Source organism: Delphinus delphis, chromosome 5 (assembly GCF_949987515.2).
Source record: "Delphinus delphis chromosome 5, mDelDel1.2, whole genome shotgun sequence".
In the NCBI taxonomy this organism is placed as follows: Eukaryota; Metazoa; Chordata; class Mammalia; order Artiodactyla; family Delphinidae; genus Delphinus; species Delphinus delphis.
Window position 1 is genome coordinate 16,008,884 of NC_082687.1, and position 22,033 is coordinate 16,030,916.

A 22,033-nucleotide genomic window follows, 5' to 3' on the forward strand; every position below is an offset into this window, starting at 1 on the left:
TTCATTTTATAACTGTTGTTGGAATGTACTTTCATATATTACTCGTACACTGAGGAAACTTGCTGACCTCTCATCAATTGTGAGAATATATCTGTAGCTTCTCTTTGGATTCTATGTGCACTTGGACTTTGTGGACTTCTGGAAGAAGAAAGTAGGGACATGAGGCTTATTGGAACCAATTTTGACTTTCCTTAGTGGAAGGTGGGTACTCTGTTCTAGAGTTCTCATTCCAAATGCTTAGCTTAGTGATGCAGTTTCTAAGCCATCTCCCTGGTCCTCACATGCAGTACTCATGGCATAGCCTCAGCTCCAGGCTCACACTCCAGTTTTCATCATTCTAAATGTGCTCAGTAGGATGACAGTAGGGTTATGAACAGCTCTTGTAAAGCAAAGATAGTCATTATGGGGAAAACCTCTTTTAGAGGAAAGAAAATCAACTCATCCACTTAGCTAATTGCCATTAATTAATTGCTTTTTAACTCACTCTTAAATTTAATAGCCACTTCACTGACATTTGTTTAATATTTTTCTCTTGCTGCTTATATTTACTATCATAAATATCTAAGGATTTTACCTAGGGATTACATTGAATATTACCAAATAAACAAAGCCTTCTTATGTGGAATTAAATTGTTTTATGATTACAAAATAAAGACTTTGTAGGAATGAGACATTAAATATGGAAAAACCTGGGTATATTAGGATGATAAAAGACTGTACAGTCACCCACCGTGAACATAATCTCAATGGAGAGGCTGGGATGGAGGGTGTGCGGAAAAATGATACAAGGAAATACACAAACGTTGCCTGAAATGAGATATTGATTTGAACACTGAACAAACTAAAACTTAGTCTAAGTATCACATTCATCAGTTTTCTTTTAAGCAATTGGATGCATTTTCTGTGTGTCCACAGGATGATTACCAAAAAAAGTTTTGTTACCATATGTAATATTACTTCAAAAAAAGTCATTTTTAAATGTAAAGCGTGAAGTCCAGAGGAGATGATATGTAATAAGATTTTGTTTTGGAAGTCATGAGATGTCTGAATTCCAGACACAGGTCCAGGGGGTTTGGGAGAAATATAGTTCTATCTAGTTAAACAAATGCCCTCAAATAAATAGGTGGGTCTGTGCCTTAGTTTTCTCATATGTAAAATGACACTCATAAACTAAACATAAATCTCAAGAATATTATCCAGTTGGTGATTTGGGGTATTCCTGGAAGAAATTATATATTCATTCATTTATCAGAACCCTGTTGAATGCTAATAATACACCACCCCTCAGAACAAAAAGGACAAAACCTCAGCTTCATGAAGCCCATGTTCTATTAAGGGTAAACAGATAAATATATAACATTTCAGGTATCAACAACAGTTTAAAATACACACACACACACACACACACACACACACACACACACACAAGAAAATTAAATCAGTAGGGTCAGGTTCTGTTCTACCAAGGGTGAGCAAGAAGCCTGCTGAGTAGAGGTTTGAATGAAGCAGGTTAGTGATTGAGGTAGTTACTATGGAAGAGAGTGATCCAAACAAAGCAAAAGGTCAGGACAAGAGTTCCAAGACAGAAGCAAGAGTGGCATGCGCAAAGGACAGCATGGAAAGCAATGTGGTTGAGAGAAGTGAGTGAGGGGAAGAGGAAAGAGAGGTAATGGGTCCAGAACTCATAGGATTTTACTCTGAATTACATTGCAAGTTGTGGGAGATTCTTAGAAGGAGAGTAACATGGTCTTATTTAAGTGTCAGCAGGATCCCTCAGGCTGCTGTATGACTGGGATCGGGGTAGACTAGGATTCAAGGAACGTGTCCAGTTGTTATAGCCTAGGTGAGGATCATATTGACTTTGAGTAGGATGATGGTGGTGAAGATGATGAATAGGGATGAGCTTTGGGCTCTATTTTAAAGAAAGAGCCAACAAAATATGTTGATGGATTGGATGTGTGATATGAAAAGAGTCTAAGATGGCTCCAAAGTTACTCTTAAAATTTATAACTTAAAATAATACCAAAAATTTAAAATAAATAAATGTACAGTATTGAAGTATTTTGGTTCTTCCCCCTCATGGTTTGGATCAATGGTTCTCAAACTTGGGTGTGTAGCAGAATTGTTTGGAAGGCTACCAGAGTACAGAGGCCAACATATTGAAGCAAAATAGCACCTGAGCCTCTGTACTTTTACCAAGTCCCCAGGTGATTGTAATACATGCCCAAGTTTAAGAACCATGGGTTTAGATAAAATCTTTTAGGGATATTGACTAATAGCTAAGGTCCTTTCACAGCATGAGCCAAAAGAAAAATTAGAAATTTATTTATTTTCCTTCTATGACCAGGGACTGTTATTTATAAGTTATTTAGCGTTTGCTGGGAAGAAAATAAATCTCATTAAATTAATCATACATGTTTTTTCTTTATGACATTTTCTTTCTTGCTTAGATTTAATCCCCAGACTGAATAAATTCTCATTTCCCTATTGTATTTGAAAACTGCATTCATTCTTGGTGCGTGTTGCCCATAACCAGGCAGGTGAGTGTGTAATTCTCTTACTGTTTTCACACACACAGGAGGGAATATTTGCTGGCACAATGGAATACCGTGCTAATACTTTCTGCTTTGCTACATTCACCCTCTTGCTCTTTGGGGCTTTAAGTTTCGTTTTGTGCCCTAATTTTTCCAGCAGAGGAAAATTGTAACACCCACAGGGATCATGCTGTGTTTTCAAATCCTAAAGGTAATGCAACAATGGTCATTCCTGGAAATGGGGAAACCCAGAGAGAGGAAAACAGTTCTAGTATCTGGGTCATCCCAGCTGCTGTGGCTTAAGGAACAAGCGTGAGAAGCCCCAGACACATGGGAAACTGTGGTTGGTACACAGTTTGTTTTCGCACAGCAGACTGCCTCTATGTGGCTGAGAGAGCACCTGATGGGATGCAGTGGAGTGATGGGGGCTTTAGGAGAGAGAAGGGAGCTTGGGGATAAAATGTTGGACAAAAATGCAATGAAGTAAAGGTGATGGCCAGCATTACCAGGCTCCGTTACTTTCAGTAACACAAATGCTGTCAAGAAGATGAATTTCTCGGACAAGAGAAAGACAGCACAGATACAATCTAATTGACAGAGTTGTTATGGGCAACTGATTCTATTCTTTTCTTTTCCTTTTTTTTTTTTTTTACCCTTTTATAGCAACATTTTTGCAAAAACATCAGAGTTCACCCAGAACTGTCTGTAAATGACCAAAGACTTAAAAATGACCACGGTTAAAGATTTGATGAAAGTTCATAATAATGCAATTGACAAGAAAATTTAGGTATTTCTGAGACATACATTTTAAAGTAATAACTAGAATTATGACTTATAATATTATACCAGAACATATAAGATTTTTAGGAATTTCGTGTAATGTCTGAAACATTTATATTAACATATTTCCATACAAATAACCCAAAGAAAGTTTAGTTTTTTTTATTTTTGAATTTTATTTTATTTATTTCTTTATACAGCACGTTCTTATTAGTCATCAGTTTTATACACATCAGTGTATATATGTCAATCCCAATCGCCCAATTCAGCACACCACCATCCCCACGCCCCCTGGGGTTTTCCCCCCTTGGTTTCCATACGTTTGTTCTCTACATCTATGTCTCAGCTTCTGCGCTGCAAACCGGTTCATCTGTACCATTTTTCTAGGTTCCACATACATGCGTTAATATACGATGTTTGTTTTTCTCTTTCTGACTTACTTCACTCTGTATGACAGTCTCTAGATCCATCCATGTCTCAACAAATGACTCAATTTCGTTCCTTTTTATGGGTGAGTAATATTCCATTGTATATATGTACCACATCTTCTTTATCCACTTGTCTGCCGATGGATATATGGGTTGCTTCCATGACCTGGCTATTGTAAATAGGGCTGCAATGAACATTGGGGTACATATGCCTTTTTGAATTATGGTTTTCTCTGGGTATATGCCCAGTAGTGGGATTGTTGGATCATATGGTAATTCTATTTTTAGTTTTTTAAGGAACCTCCATATTGTTCTCCATAGTGGCTGTATCAATTTACATTCCCACCAACAGTGCAAGAGGGTTCCCTTTTCTCCACACCCTCTCGAGCATTTGTTGTTTGTAGATTTTTTGATGATGCCCATTCTAAATGGTGTGAGTTGATACCTCATTGCAGTTTTGATTTTGCATTTCTCTAATAATTAGTGATGTTGAGCAGATTTTCATGTGCTTTTTGGCCCTCTGTATGTCTTCTTTGGAGAAATGTCTATTTAGGTCTTCTGCCCATTTTTGGATTGGGTTGTTTGTTTCTTTAATATTGAGCTGCATGAACTGTTTATATATTTTGGAGGTTAATCCTGTGTCCATTGATTCATTTGCAAATATTTTCTCCCATTCTGTGGGTTGAATTTTCATTTTGTTTATGATTTCCTTTGCTGTGTAAAAGCTTTTAAGTTTCATTAGGTCCGATTTGTTTATTTTTGTTTTTATTTCCATTACTCTAGGAGGTGGATCAAAAAAGATCTTGCTGTGATTTATGTCAAAGAGCGTACTTCCTATATTTTCCTCTAAGAGTTTTATAGTGTCCGGTCTTAAATTTAGGTCTCAAATCCATTTTGAGTTTATTTTTGTGTATGGTGTTAGGGAGTGTTCTAGTTTTATTCTTTACATGTAGCTGTCCAGTTTTCCCAGCACCACTTATTGAAGAGACTGTCTTTTCTCCATTGTATATCCTTGCCTCCTTTGTCATAGATTAGTTGACCATAGGTGCATGGGTTTATCTCTGGGCTTTCTATCTTGTTCCATTGATCTGTGTTTCTCTTTTTGTGCCAGTACCATATTGTCTTGATTAATATAGCTTTGTAGAATAGTCTGAAGTCAGGGGGTCTGATTCCACCAGCTCCATTTTTTTCCCTTAAGACTGCTTTGGCTGTTCAGGGTCTTTTGTGTCTCCATACTAATTTTAAGATTTTTTCTTCTAGTTCTGTAAAAATTGCCATTGGTAATTTGATAGGGATTGCATTGAATCTGTAGATTGCTTTGGGTAGTATAGTAATTTTCACAGTGTTGATTCTTCCACTCCAAGAACATGGTATATCTCTCCATCTGTTGTTATCATCTTTAATTTTTTCATCAGTGTCTTATAGTTTTCTGCATACAGGTCATTTGTCTCCCTAGGTAGGTCTATTCCTAGGTATTTTATTCCTTTTGTTGCAATGGTAAATGGGAGTGCTTCCTTAATTTCTCTTTCAGATTTTTCATCATAAGTGTATAAGAATGCAAGAGTTTTCTGTGCATTAATTTTGTATCCTGCAACTTTACCAAATTCATTGATTAGCTCTAGTAGTTTTCTGGTGGCATTTTTAGGATTCTCTATGTATAGTATCATGTCATCTGAAAACAGTAACAGTTTTACTTCTTGTTTTCCAATTTGTATTCCTTTTATTCCTTTTTCTTCTCTGATTGCCATGGCTAGGACTTCCAAAACTATGTTGAATAATAATGGTGAGAGTGGACATCCTTGTCTTGTTCCTGATCTTACAGGAAATGCTTTCAGTTTTTCACCATTAAGAATGATGTTTGCTCTGGTTTTGTCATATATGGCCTTTATTATGTAGAGGTAGGTTCCCTCTATGCCCACTTTCTGGAAAGTTTTTATCATAAATCGGTGTTGAATTTTGTCAGAAACTTTTTCTGCATCTGTTGAGATGATCATATGATTTTTATTCTTCAATTTGTTAATATGGTGTATCACTTTGATTGATTTGCATATACTGAAGAATCCTTGCATCACTAGGATAAATCCCACTTGATTGTGGTGTATGATCCTCTATGTTGTTGGAATCTGTTTGTGAGTATTTTGTTGAGGATTTTTATATCTATATTCATCAGTGATATTGGTCTGTAATTTTCTTTTTTTGTAGTATCTTTGTCTGCTTTTGGTATCAGGGTGATGGTGGCCTCATAGAATTAGTTTAGGAGTGTTCCTTCCTCTGCAATTTTTTGGAAGAGTTTGAGAAGGATGGGTGTTAGCTCTTCTCTAAATGTTTGATAGAATTCACCTGTGAAGCCATCTGGTCCTGGACTTTTGTTGGTTGCAAGATTTTTTTTTTTGCGGTACATGGGCCTCTCACTGTTGTGGTCTCTCCCGTTGCGGAGCACAGGCTCCGGATGCGCAGGCTCAGTGGCCATGGCTCATGGGCCCAGCTGCTCCGCAGCATGTGGGATCTTCCCGGACCGGGGCACAAACCCGTGTCCCCTGCATTGCCAGGGGGACTCTCAACCACTGTGCCACTAGGGAAGCCTGGTTGGAAGATTTTTAATCACAGTTTCAATTTAATTACTTGTGATTAGTCTGTTCATATTTTCTATTTCTTCCTGGTTCAGTCTTGTAAGGTTATACCTTTCTAAGAATTTGTCCTTTTCTTCCAGATTGTCCATTTTATTGGCATAGAGTTGCTTGTAGTAGTCTCTTAGGATGCTTTGTATTTCTGTGGTGTCTGTTGTAACTTCTCCTTTTTTATTTCTAATTTGTTGTTGTTGTTTTGTTTTTTGTTTTTTGTTTTTTTGTGGTATACAGGCCTCTCACTGTTGTGGCCTCTCCCGTTGCAGAGCACAGGCTCCGGAAGCACAGGCTCAGCGGCCATGGCTCACGGGCCCAGCTGCTCCGCGGCATGTGGGATCTTCCCGGACCTGGGCACGAACCCGTGTCCCCTGCACCGGCAGGCGGACTCTCAACAACTGCACCACCAGGGAAGCCCTCATTTCTAATTTTATTGATTTGAGTCCTCTCCCTCTTTTGCTTGATGAGTCTGGCTAATGGTTTATCAATTTTGTTTATCTTCTCAAAGAACCAGCTTTTAGTTTTATTGATCTTTGCTATTGTTTTTTTGTTTCTATTTCATTTATTTCTGCTGTGATCTTTATGATTTCTTTCCTTCTGCTAACTTTGGGTTTTGTTTGTTCTTCTTTCTCTAGTTCCTTTAGGTGTAAGGTTAGATTGTTTATTTGAGATTTTTCTTGTTTCTTGAGGTAGGCTTGTATAGCTGTAAACTTCCCTGTTAGAACTGCTTTTGCTGCATCCCATAGGTTTTGGACCATTGTGTTTTCATTGTCACTTGTCTCTAGGTATTTTTTGATTTCCTCTTTGATTTCTTCAGTGATCTCTTGGTTATTTAGTAACATATTGTTTACTCTCCATGTATTTGTGTTTTCTACGTTTTTTTCCCTGTAATTCATTTCTAATCTCATAGTGTTGTGGTCAGAAAAGATGCTTGATATGATTTCAATTTTCTTAAATTTACTGAGGCTTGATTTGTGACCCAAGATGTGATCTATCCTGGAGAATGTTCTGTGCACACTTAAGAAGAAAGTGTAATGTGCTGTTTTTGGATGGAATGTCCTATAAATATCAATTAAATCTGTCTGGTCCGTTATGTCATTTAAAGCTTCTGTTTCCTTATTTATTTTCATTTTAGATGATCTGTCCATTGGTGTAAGTGAGGTGTTAAAGTCCCCACTATTATTGTGTTACTGTCGATTTCCTCTTTTATAGCTGTTAGGAGTTGCCTTATGTGTTGAGGTGCTCCTATGTTGGGTGCATATATATTTATAATTGTTATATCTTCTTCTTGGATTGATCCCTTGATCATTATGTAGTGTTCTTCCTTGTCTCTTGTATCATTCTTTATTTTAAAGTCTATTTTATCTGATATGAGTATAGCTACTCCAGCTTTCTTTTGATTTCCATTTGCATGGAATATCTTTTTCCATCCCCTCACTTTCAGTCTGTATGTGTCCCTACGTCTGAAGTGGGTCTCTTGTAGACAGCATATATAAGAATCTTGTTTTTGTATCCATTCATCAAGCCTTTGTCTTTTGGTTGGAGCATTTAATCCATTCACATTTAAGGTAATTATCAATATGTATGTTCCTATGACCATTTTCTTAATTGTTTTGGGTTTGTTTTTGTAGGTCCTTTTCTTCTCTTGTGTTTCCCACTTAGAGAAGTTCCTTTAGCATTTGTTGTAGAGTTGGTTGGGTGGTGCTGAAATCTCTTAGCTTTTGCTTGTCTGTAGAGCTTTTGATTTCTCCTTCGAATCTGAATGAGATCCTTGTCAGCTAGAGTAATCTTGGTTGTAGGTTCTTCCCTTTCATCACTTTCCGTATGTCATGCCACTCCCTTCAGGCTTGTAGAGTTTCTGCTGAGAAATCAGCTGTTAACCTTATGGGAGTTCCCTTATATGTTATTTGACGTTTTTCCCTTGCTGCTTTCAATACTTTTTCTTTGTCTTTATTTTTTGCCAATTTGATTACTATGTGTCTCGGCGCATTTCTCCTTGGGTTTATCCTGTATGGGACTCACTACGCTTCCTGGACTTGGGTGGCTATTTCCTTCTCCATGTTAGGGAAGTTTTCAACTATAATCTCTTCAAATATTTTCTCTGGTCCTTTCTCTCTCTCTTCTCCTTCTGGGACCCCTATAATGTGAATGTTGTTGCATTTAATGTTGTCCCAGAGGTCTTTTAGGCTCTCTTCATCTCTTTTCATTCTTTTTTCTTTATTCTTTTCCACAGGAGTGAATTCCACCATTCTGTCTTCCAGGTCTCTTATCCATTCTTCTGCCTCAGTTATTCTGCTATTGATTCCTTCTAGTGTAGTTTTCATTTCAGTTATTATATTGTTCATGTCTGTTTGTTTGTTCTTTAATTCTTCTAGGTCTTTGTTAAACATTTCTTGCATCTTCTCGATCTTTGCCTCCATTCTTCTTCCGAGGTCCTGGATCTTCTTCACTATCATTATTCTGAATTCTTTTTCTGGAAGGTTGCCTATCTCCACTTCATTTAGTTGTTTTTCTTGGGTTTTATCTTGTTCCTTCATCTGGTACATAGCCCTCTGCCTTTTCATCTTGTCTCTCTTTCTGTGAATGTGGTTTTTGTTCCACAGGCTACAGGATTGTAGCTCTTCTTGCTTCTGCTGTCTGCCCTCTGGTGGATGAGGCTATCTAAGAGGCTTGTGTAAGTTTCCTGATGGGAGGGACTGGTGGTGGGTAGAGCTGACTGTTGCTCTGGTTGGCAGAGCTCAGTAAAACTTTAATCCGCCTGACTCTTGATGGGTGGGGCTGGGTTCCCTCCCTGTTGGTTGTTTGGCCTGAGGCAACTCAGCACTGGAGCCTACCTGAGCTCTTTGGTGGGGCTAATGACAGACTCTGGGAGGGCTCACACCAAGGAGTACTTCCCAGAACTTCTGCTGCCAGTGTCGTCCTTGTCCCTAGGGTGAGCCACAGCCACCCCCTGCCTCTGCAGGAGACCCTCCAACACTAGCAGGTATGTCTGGTTCAGTCTCCCCTGGGGTCACTAATCCTTCCCCTGGGTCCCAATGTGCACACTACTTTGTGTGTGCCCTCTAAGAGTGGAGTCTTTGTTTCCCCCAGTCCTGTTGAAGTCCTGCAATCAATTCCCACTGGGCTTCAAAGTCTGATTCTCTAGGAATTCCTCCTCCTGTTGCCGGACCCCCAGGTTGGGAACCTGACGTGGGGCTCAGAACCTTCACTCCAGTGGGTGGACTTCTGTAGTCTAAGTGTTCTCCCGTCTGTGAGTCACCCACCCAGCAGTTATGGGATTTGATTTTACTGTGATTGTGCCTCTCCTACCGTCTCATTGTGGCTTCTCCTTTGTCTTTGGATGTGGGGTATCTTTTTTGGTGAGTTCCAGTGTCTTCCTGTCGATGGTTGTCCAGCAGCTAGTTGCGATTCTTGTGTTCTCGCAAGAGGGAGTGAGAGCACGTCCTTCTGCTCCGCCATCTTGGTTTCTCTCTCTATTATTTTCAATAGGCTGAATCAGAGAATCTGTTCAAACAGCGTCATACCTTGTAATAATATTCAAAAGGGAAGAATGTATAAGAGGCAAAACTGAATTTAACTTTTTTCATATTCTTTCACAAAAATACCTAAAGATGCAAAGTTTCAAAATGGCCCAAAGTAAAATTCAGATACAGGGAATCCATGTCATGCTAAATAACTTAATTAACATAGTTGAGACTTAAAGAAAAAATCAAAAGCAGAATCTTCTCAATCTGATAGTCATCTTTCATTCATCTTTCAAACAAAACTTTTTCCTGAAAATTCTTGTATCACCCACATGTGTGGAATTATCTTAAGAGAGCAGATAATTCTAAGAAGCTGTTATAATGGATTTCCATAAACTATTCCATCATATACTATTTTACTAGATTTTAATATATTGATAGGTATTCATAACATTTTATTTAAATCTGTTAGCTCAAAGATATAAAATGTTTTCCTTCAATTTAAAACCAATTTCCTAAGGTAAAATTATTTTCTCAGTTTTAAATCAGAAAGAAAAATATGTATTAGGAGATTTTTTTTGTTTGCAAGGGTATTCCTAAAACTATAAATATTTAATTTTTTCTGTATGTATTAGTTTAGAAGCAGGAAACCAATGAAAAATCCAGGGTTAATATTTTGATTTGCATATCCGGTCATGGTCCAAATAGCTATGAGAATAATCATTGAACTATATCTGCATTTTAGTTTCCTTACCTGTTAAGTGAGGAGAATCACAGTCTTGTTCTACAAAGTTTGTAGAAACTTCATGAAGTTCATTGAAATTCTTAGGAGAACTGCCTCATAAATGTAGAGTTACTACTTTAAAAAAATAATAATTAGGCATCACAGAGATTTAGACACACTATACTTGGAAATCCCTGAAAATAGAACTGGCCTCACCTGTTCCCAGGAATATTGGTGAATCAGTACTCTAGTGGGATGGATTTCTGTTGTCCTTTAAATGAAAAAGCCTTTTTTAAATTGTAAAGCACTTACAGAAAGTACAAGTTTGGGTGTTATTATTAAAAATATCAATTTGTGTTACAATTGTAGGTTGATGATCACAGTTGGTCTCTGGCTCTGGGAAGAAACAATTAAACAATTTAAGAGTATATTTTTATCAGATCAAGTAAAGCTTACCTAGTTTCCTAAATTTCCTAGGCGTAACTTTATGGTAGAAAAATATGCTTAAGCTACAGGTTCAATAAATAATTCCTGCATTTACAAAATTATTATTATTATTATCATTCAGAGGACTTCTTTTTAAGGAGATGCGCATAAATTTTGGAGTCACAGATTTCTTCGACAATCAGATGAAAACCAAGAATTCTTACTGCCCCACTCCTGTGCATATACACAAAATTGTACTTAGAATTTCAAGAGGTCTTGGAACCATCTGAAATCCAGGTGAATAATTCACCTCTGAAGGGACTAAGGTTAATTCATTCAGCAATCCCTTATTGGGCCCTTACTTTGTTCTCAAAAATGCCCTAGATACTGAAGATACTAGGGAACTAGGCGCTGCCCCAACTCTAGTAGTCGTTATACATACGTTGAGTAAAATACGTGTCTCACCTAATCACAGATATGACTTCATTTGCCTTCATGGAAACAAATAGGTGATAATTAGGATGATTACAACTTTTGAATACACTAGGAGAATTGAAAATATTCAGCTCAAGGAAATAATGAGCTTTTTCTTGCCTTCATTTTTTTTTCTTCCGGCTTTTTACTACCATAAAAATGTAACTAAACATGAAACCCAAATTTTTATTTCAAAAAGTATGTTATAGCCTATCTTTGAGTTAATAAGCATTTCTGAGTGCCTATAATATGAAGAGAACTACACTAGATACTGTAAGGATACCCATGTAAATATTTCAAAGCCATCTTTTATTTCCATCCACTTCTATGCTTTCATAATCATGTGTTCTCTCTCACTGAGCACTTGCCTTTGAAAAATGGTATTTTAACACTTGATTGTCTCATCAGCAAAAGTCATCTTATTGAAATAATAAAACAGACTATATCCTGCTGAGCATGGTGTTGTGTGAGAAAAAAGAGAAAAGGAATAAAGATTTGCTTAACATTGATGAATGTAAGGAAAAATAAGCAAAATGTCAGGAGATAAAGGATAAACACCAAAAATTATATACCAGTGTGTATGTTCTATGCAGCCAGGTCCTAAACAAAAAATGTGAGTGATATTCAGATAAGGGAGCATAACAGTAAACTCTCCCTCCAGTTGTATTTTATTGTTTCTCATTTGGGAGCCAATTCATTGGGTAACTGGAAGGTAGGTGAGAGAAGTGAGTAAGGCAATATAAATGGAGGGAAAATAATAGCGAAGGATCCCATTGGAGGTCCTCTGGGAGCTGTTCATGAAGTGGGTGTTCTTCTAGTAGAGAGAAAGAGAGACCCAATAAAACGCTTTTATTTCTGCAACTATTCTTCACCTGAAAAGTAAAGCAAGAAGCACTAATAATAATAATATAAAAGAGAGGACAGCAGAATAACAAATAACCACACACAGTCACTTCAGACCTATTCTGAAACAAGAGAATACACTTTAAAAAGCAGTAAAAACAATAAAAATCCAGTCATTGTGAAAAATCCAGTCATTGCACTAATAATAATAATATAAAAGAGAGGACAGCAGAATAACAAATAACCACACACAGTCACTTCAGACCTATTCTGAAACAAGAGAATACACTTTAAAAAGCAGTAAAAACAATAAAAATCCAGTCATTGTGAAAAAGGAGAGCCTTAGCTGCAATAAAACCAGTCAATAAAGAAGCTCTCTCATTTAAGCATCAAATGCACATTGTTTTGCAACACCTGTTATTCAGACATAATAGCTTTCTTAACCTGTCAAAGTGTTTAAGCTGAGGAAAAGAAATGGGCCTCCAGCTGTGCAGTTCTGTGGAGAAAGCCTGTGCAAAGCGATATTAGTTTAATGAAATGTGTACAGATTGTAATTGTGGTAATAAGAGGGCAATTCCCTAAGGTGTCATAGGAAGGCGGTGAGCGCAGCCAGGCAGAAAACAGAAGCTTGCAGGCTGAGGGAGAAAATTCGGCCTGCTCTGGAGAGAGGGCAGGAAGTGAGCAGGAAAGATCAGGGAAAGAGGAGTTCTGCGAATGTGTTTTCCTCAGCCTCACTCCAAGAAAGAAATCAGGTCTACAAGGGGTTAAAACCATCTCCTTACAGTGCTGCTGACCCAGAGCTAATCTGAATCAGTGTGAACTCTGTGCTGCAGGTGCTGGGGAACTCAGGGGAGACAGCTCTCAGTCTGTGACAAGATGACAATGACCTTCTGAAACTCATATTCAGGGTGAGAGACAATGAATAATCAAAAATAAGTGAGGTGTAAAGGGAGTGATGAAAAAGAAAAATATTGCAAATCAAGCAAGCATTGCCTTCCTTTATGTTTATCTAGCCATCATCCCAGGATTTACGCTGGGAAGAACATATTTTAGGAGTCTTCCTTAGAGAAGGAGCCACTTCTACCAGTTACTTGATAGACAATCAATTTGTCATTGTTTTAAGCTTCCCAAATAATTTAAACGCCTGAAGGTGAGGCATGTGTAGCAGGTCTCTATAGACTAACATTATATTTCCAATTCTTTTTCTAACTAGCTGTGTGCCCTTGGGCAAATCATAGAACCTCTCTGGACTTCCATTTTATTACCTGTAAATCTGAGGTAGTCAGTCTAAGCAATGATTTAGTATGATGCCTGTCAGTGGTTTCCTATTACCTAATAACATCAAGATCCATTTTAATCTTGACCCTCCTTTCTTCCTCAGGGCTCATGTTCCATCTACTTGACTGCAGAATTTTTTTTTAACATCTTTATTAGAGTATAATTGCTTTATAATATTGTATTAGTTTCTGCTGTATAACAAAGAGAATCAGCTATACGTACACATATATCCCCATATCTCCACCCTCTTGCGTCTCCCTCCCACCCTCCCTATCTCACCCCTCTAGGTGGTTACAAAGCACCGGAACTGATTGCCCCATGCTATGTAGCTGCTTCCCACCAGCTATCTGTTTTACATTTGGTAGTGTATATATTGTCAATGCTACTCTCTCACTTCATCCCAGCTTACCCTTCCCCCTTCCCGTGTCCTCAAGTCCATTCTCTACGCCTGTGTCTTTATTCCTGTCCTGCCCCTAGGTTCTTCAGAATTATTATTATTATTTTTAGATTCCATATATATGTGTTAGCATACAGTATTTGTTTTTCTCTTTCTGACTTACTTCACTCTGTATGACAGACTCTAGGTCCACTCACCTCACTGCAAATAACTCAATTTAATTTCTTTTTATGGCTGAGTAATATTCCATTGTATATATGTGCCACATCTACTTTATCCATTCATCTGTCGCTGGACACTTAGGTTGCTTCCGTGTCCTGGCTATTGTAAATAGTGCTGCAATGAACATTGTGGTACATGACTCTTTTTGAATTATGGTTTTCTCAGGGTATATGCCCAGTAGTGGGATTGCTGGGTCATATGGTAGTTCTATTTGTAGTTTTTTAAGGAACCTCCATACTGTTCTCCACAGTGGCTGTATCAATTTACATTCCACCAACAGTGCAAGAGGGTTCCCTTTTCTCCACACCCTCTCCAGCATTTATTGTTTCTACATTTCTTGATGATGGCCATTCTGACTGGTGTGAGATGATATCTCATTATAGTTTTGATTTGCATTTCTCTAATGATTAGTGATGTTGAGCATCCTTTCATGTGTTTGTTGGCAATCTGTATATCTTCTTTGGAGAAATGTCTATTTAGGTCTTCTGCCCATTTTTGGATTGGGTTGTTTGTTTTTTTGATATTGAGCTGCATGAGCTGCTTGTATATTTTGGAGATTAATCCTTTGTCAGTTGCTTCGTTTGCAAATATTTTCTCCCATTCTGAGGGCTGTCTTTTCCTCTTGTTAATGGTTTCCTTTGCTGTGAAAAAGCTTTTAAGTTTCATTCGGTCCCATGTGTTTATTTTTGTTTTTATTTCCATTTCTCTAGGAGGTGGGTCAAAAAGGATCTTGCTGTGGTTTATGTCATGGAGTGTTCTGCCTATGTTTTCCTCTAAGAGTTTTATAGTGTCTGGCCTTACATTTAGGTCTTTAATACATTTTGAGTTTATTTTTGTGTATGGTGTTAGGGAGTGTTCTAATTTCATTCTTTTACATGTAGCTGTCCAGTTTTCCCAGCACCACTTATTGAAGAGGCTGTCTTTTCTCCATTGTATATTCTTGCCTCCTTTATCAAAGATAAGGTGACCATATATGCATGGGTTTATCTCTGGGCTTTCTCTCCTGTTCCATTGATCTATATTTCTATTTTTGTGCCAGTACCATACTGTCTTGATAACTGTAGCTTTGTAGTATAGTCTGAATTTACTGCAGAATTTTATAGAAGTATACCCAAATACTAGTGCTTCCTCATATACATCGTGGATTTAATTCCTCTATAACTTCACATATGGTTTTCCCTTTCTCAAAATTTTTACTCAACTGGTTCAATTCTATTTGTTCTAGTGTATGAAGCTGAGGCTGTTCTTCCTATGTACTTTTCTCTAGGCTGTAATATTTCCTTCACTTCCCCCACTTTTCTCTGGCTACTCTTTCTCTGACTTCAATTATAAGTTCAGATGCCACTTTGAGAAAGACTTCCTTGAGTTCCCATGTCTGGGCAGTTTTCATTCCATATATCCCAATAGCTTGTTCTACTTCCTATATCATGTCAATCTATAGTGCAATAGCATAGTCACTAATGGTCAATTAAATTCATATTTCTTGAGAACAAGTTTTATAGATCTATGTTAATTTTTTTATGGTAGTATCACAAGAGATTGATGAAATTCCTGATATCTGACTGACTCACAGTGAGTGTGCCTTGGAAGAATGAATGAACAGAGCACTAGGAGAAGCTTAGCGTGCACATCCAGGCAGAGCAAAGGACCTAGTCCATGTGCTGGCCCAGTACGTTCCTTATCAGTTAAATATTCTCTGACTTTGTCCACCTCACTCACCAGATTCTTAACTTCCTTCAACACAGGAAGGCCATTACTACCTTGCACAACATCTTGACTGCAAAGATGTTTGACAAATACTCATTGAAATATGTGTTTACTGATGAAAGTTCTGTACAGATTATATGATAAGTCATTTCCCAAAAGATTTTCACCCAAAAGGGATTTTTTTAATCCTAAATGATAGATATTGGTTGGGAAATTATATATCTAACTATTCAATACTTGTCCTTTGTTTTAGAGAGCATATGTATAAAATTTAGAGAAGGAAAAGCAAAAATGATCAAAAAACAAACATAGTACCAGAGCTGAACATAGATTACCCAGTTTACTTTCTATCTCCATAGAGGGAATATGGGAGATTATAATTCTTATCCTTAAAACTGTACAGACTGAACATTCCTCAAGCATCTTTGGTAACCACTTATGAATATAAAAATAATTAACTGATATAAAACTTCCCAGAATAAATTTATATTTTTAATACATAATATAAGCCCAGGGATCATTTTTTAAAGTAAATCAATCCTTTAATAAAGCTAATCTGATAGAGCTTGAGCTCTAGAAATCATGTTAAATTATCTTTCTTTTTCATATCTTGGACACAATAGAAGGTGGCCTAGACTTTGAAATTTAAAAGTTAGGTACATGTCCTGACTCTCTAACTTTCTGTTGGTTGGCCTGTCTGAACCTCAGTTTCCTCTTATGAAAAATCAGAATAATAATACATACTCTCATTTCTCCTGGGTCCATCCACGAAAGTTTTATGTAACCCTAACACATCCACAGTTGATTAGGGACAGGCACCTTGAAAGTCTGAGCTAAGAAAACTAAGATCCCAGATAGCACAGGGCAAATTGAACCTGGATTCTTGCATTGTTTGAAATTTGATATTAGAACAGATTTTAAACGTTCTTTAAAAGGTCAAAATTACTTGGGGACTGAGTATATCTTCTTTTCTTCCTCCATGTAATTACTAGACATTGAAGTCATACAGATATTTAGTTAATTACTCAGAAACCATGGGGTGCCAAGCAGCATCAACTGTTACTATTAACTAATATTTACTAATAGCATTGTAGTTTGTACAGCATCTTCATGAACAGTCGCTCACTTACTGTATGCAAAACATTTACTACCTTTTTACCTAGGAACTGTGGCCTAGGATATGGTAAACTCTCAACAAATGGTAAATTTCTATAGCTTAATTATCTTCAACAACTCTTAGAAAGAGGAATAATATTTTAATTCATGGTTTACAAATAGGAAAACTGGCTCAAAATGTCAAGCGACTTGCTAACATTACTGAACTAGGAATTGGCAGGTTAGAATCTGAATCTAGATGATACAGTACCAAATTGTGTACCTTTATCATTACTCTATGTAATCACCTAATCCATAATCCATGAAAGATGACTAAACCATCATGAAATAGGACAATTATTAGGAGTCCAAAGATTTCACATCTTACTAGTAACTCTATGTATTGCATGTCATTTACTTTCACTAACAATTTATTACAATTTCCTTTTCAAAATTATGCATTGCTTTAATTCCCATAACAACTATGTTTTCCTGTGTCATTTTTATCAAAGCCTATCTTGTTAATTAAGCTACCATATGAAGAGGACATAAACTATGTGTGAGGTGCCGCAAAGCTAGGATCTTTACTATCATTTTCTTGTTTCATCCCCACTCCAACCTTAGGTGGTAAATAATATTATCCCACATTTACTAGATAAGTAGATTCAGGCTTAGCGATGCTAACTGACTTAACCAGGTACACACAGTTAATGAATAGTAAAGTTAGGATTCTGAGACAAATCTGTTTGAGTCATCACCATCACACTACATTACTTGAGGAAATGATGAAGAAACGTGTTAAACAGTTTTTGAAAAAAAATTTTAAATTCTCAGGTCTTTAATACACTAATATACAATGAGCATCTACAGATGATGGTTTAGTATACAATACTGCTCATGTTTCTTTAACAATGGAACTTTATTTTTGGAACATCGTGTGGAAATAATTTTCTTAATTCTGTATATTTTAGGAATTAGATGATTTCTAAGAAAGCTTCCAACTCTAATATTCTGTAGTTTTATTCCTAACTTTTTACTCTTTAGATCTCTCTTTTCTTTCTCTCTGAATCTGCTTTTTAACCAAGACCAGTCTCAGTTTTCCTCCATGTGAAAGAATGTCACATAAACACAGAGAGATGTTTTGGTGTCCTTGGGCACCAATTACAAAATAGCATAAAACAAAAAGCATTTATTTCCGAAAGGTAATAAGTACTGTGTAGATTTAAGTAATATCTTAGATTGTATCATCAATTTGAAAACCCACATAGGCTTTTCTAACTTATTTTTAAAATAATGGTCAGATAAATCAAAGAATTTTTAGCAAGTGAGGTGAAGCCTGAGCTGAGTAAGTGGGAGAATTCTGATATCTATCTCCGAACTAAAAAAAAATCTCCAAACCCAACTTTGTAATCTTTGTTTACTACCATGTGTTCTTAACTTTTTCTGAGATAAAATTTTGAACCAAATAAAATTCAATTTGCCCAGCAAGCTGAGCTTTTCCTTTCCAATTTATTTCCTTTTAATAATGTGTTGGAGGGTTTCTGAGACTTTCCCCAACTGAGACCTCACATTATGAGTGACACCATCTCCTTTCATCATCTGCACTCGTCTCTTAACCATGAGGTCAAGTGGAGCATTATGATAGATAGAACCTGACACGCCCTGTCCTGGAGCCAGATGCACCAGCTGGGAAGCCTATGGAGCAACAAGCTTCAGCTAAGGGCAACTCGGAGGTTAAAAACTTGGTTTTTGTTTGTTTATTTGTTTGTTTTTTGAGGACCAATTTACCTGAATTACAGGGAACGTTTTCTAAATCTAAGCCAAGAAAATGATTTAGAACCAGATCCATGTTCACTTTTGAGTGTAACAAGATTCTGGAACAATCCAACATATATATCTTCTTCTGATTCCTTTTAAAATAAAAATTAAAAGTTACTTTTCTCTCTTAATATTGAAACAAAAAAGAAACTATTAGACTGGCTTTTTTTTGTCACCACAATAATTGGTTTTATTATGACAATCTTTATTTTTTCACATTTTCACTAAGACTGGCATATTCTTAATAAAACTCAAACAGCATTGGGGTCATCTGATCTTGGTAAGTTTCTTAAAACAGAGTACAGATATTGTTTTTGCACTGATTGCTGTTTGAGTATTACAAGGAAAATGGTGATCTTTCTCAGTGGCTTATGGAGTAACTTGTATTTTGTGTAGAGGAGTGGTGGCAGGGTGTTTCCACAGGGCTGTTAGTATCGGCTCCCTTCTTTTAGGGCTTACCTGGTAATGTTGCCATGAGAAAAACTCTGCCTAGGGATTAAGCTGAATGAATTTATTCCTACTATCTTGACATTATTAAAATACATCTCCATTCTAAGTAGAAAGTCTTACCTCCTTGAACATTAGGGGAAATCAATTCGAACTTCAGCTGTTCCAGCAGCTTCTCTGTTCCAGCAGTCCTGAGTTCAGCACAAAAGCAAGACGCCCTGTATGAAATGCCTCTGAAAGTATTATAATAGTACATATTGCCCCAATGTTAAGTAGCTGAACTTTTTCTCCACATGCTTATTCCTATTTTTTTATTATCTTTTTCCATTCAACATCTGAACTCCAAGATATCTTTTCTCTTACCTCACCCCCCATCAATCATAAAGTAAAATGGATCAACTTGAGGTAAATATGAATTTTAGCCAATATTCAATTGTGCTTCCATAGATATATAAGCCATTTCTCTAATCATGGAAACAAAAATTCTCAGCACCTCATTAAAAGGAACATAAAACTTCATTGAATGGGACAAAGGTAGAAAATTTTATGGCCTGTGGAAGCAAATTCCCCTAGAACACCTCTACAAAAGGACATTCTAACCAGGATGGTGTTAAAAAAAGATTTAGTCCTTGCTCTACTTATTAATTCAACATAACCTCTGCCTATATCAATGTTTCCAAGTTAAGAGTAAAAGGCTTGGTTTCTGATAGTTTACAGAATGAGCTCTATTCCTAATATCATTTTTGCTGTCAGTAACTATCACCAAGGTGAGAATTGTCTATCTCTATTCTACTTCAGGCTTCAGCTTCGGCAAAAAAGAGAAAATGTATGAGCTACCTGTATTGAAAGGCCTTGTTCAGTGAGTCTTCTGTATATGCTCTCTGGGCATCCACAAGCTCTGCAGTGTTTTGTTCAAGCTGCTCAAGGTTGAGCATCTATTCATATTACTTTGAAATTGATACAGTCATAGCTTTTCCAAAATAACCTTCCTATTAGGTCCAAGCCTTTCTACCCGTTGTCTCAGGGAAAATAATCAGAACAGCTTCTTTTTTTCCTTTCTGCACTTTATTATTTGTTTCAAGGTTGAGAAAAATACAAAATCAATGATTCCCTTTAAAATATGACATAGCTATTTCTTGCCCACAGAGTAGATATTATAGATTTTCCTAAGGCCCTGGTTATGATACTAGATGAAGCTAATTTTAATGAGTCTATTTCAGGCTGCTGGACTCCTCTACTCTTTGCAGGAGTAATTCACTTCTGTCTTTACATATATCTCTGCTGACACTTTAAAATGGTCTGTTTGTTTCCTTTTAAGCATAGTACACAAAACCAAGTTTAGTAGCAGCTTCATCCACCCAGAAGCCAAGACAACTCAAAAGCCAAAACAATTTCAAAAGCTAAAAACAGAAAAAAAATTTTAAATATCTATTAGAAAGAATAAAACATTAACTCTGGCTTTGCCTGGGATACTCATCAAACATAGGGAACAATATTGGCTACTTGCTATTATCATCAATCATTGGAGCTTTTCACACTTTGATTTTTATTTTGGTGATACGGCTAATAGAAATATTCCTACATTTTTGTATGATCACATCAAAATGTGTGAATCTCTGCTACTAGAATACGAATTTTCGGGGCACCCAAGCTTTTGCTGGGCAAATCTGAGCCATTTTTCCTGGTGTCAGGAAGACAACATATTTGATCCAGGTGAACATCTAACCAAGGGAAAAGTATTTTTAATGGTGGCTTATAGTTTCCATTTTTATTAATATTTTGACTAGCATGGCAGAATTTTTAATAAACGCAGTTAAAATAAATGGCTTTTTAGCAGTTTTAATACAAACTGAGGCCAAAAGAATTCCTAGGCACTGCTGAGCTCATGAGAAAGCTAATTACTGTCTCTTCTTTCAATGAAGTGATGAAGCATGAAATATAGAGGTGAATATCATAAACTTTGAAGTTAGCTATATTTTGCCAGTTATTAGCTGTTATTGAATCCCCATGATCCTCAATTTTCCTGTCTCTACAGTGGGGATAATAATGGGTAGGTAGAGATGATTTGTATGAGATAGCATAGATCCTGGCACATAATAAATATTCAAGAAACTATTGATACCACATTATATTTTTTTAACATTTGCTGAGAATGTAGAAGAGTTCCTCCAAGTTCACTGAAACCAGATAGTAGTTCTAGACTCTTAGCTTAAAGCTTATCATTCAAAAACATAATAACCAATGGATATGCAAAACACTCCTTCAACTTCATACTCTTGACAGGCATGAGAGGGAACCATCAGCATTTTAAGGCTTCCTTTTACTCATTTTCTGCACCCTGGACTGAGCTTTACTTCAGGTGTGGTTACCAAATAGTGACCAAATTGAAACTGTCTGCCCCTTGACTTTACTCCATGTTTTAGTCCTGACAAACTATGGGTTTATGTTGGGCAGGCAGAACCAGCTGCCAATGCCAAGTGAGGATTTCCACTGTATGAAAGATGGCAGAGATCATAACAATGCCAACCTCCAGAAGTAGGAGCCCACAGCCCTCGGCCCACTGCATCTCCTCTGGGTGCAGAGTTGCTAAAGAGGACTCAACACATAATATGCTGGTTGGAAGAAGCCTTACTCACAGAAAGGAGAAGAGGTGCAGCGAGATCAGTGTCTATAGTGTGTGCTGTCATCCATGGCCACCAGGTCCCTTCTGATAGCCAGCACAAGGCAGTGGCTTCAGCACCTCTCTCATGCTGTGGGCGAAGACCCCTTTACCTT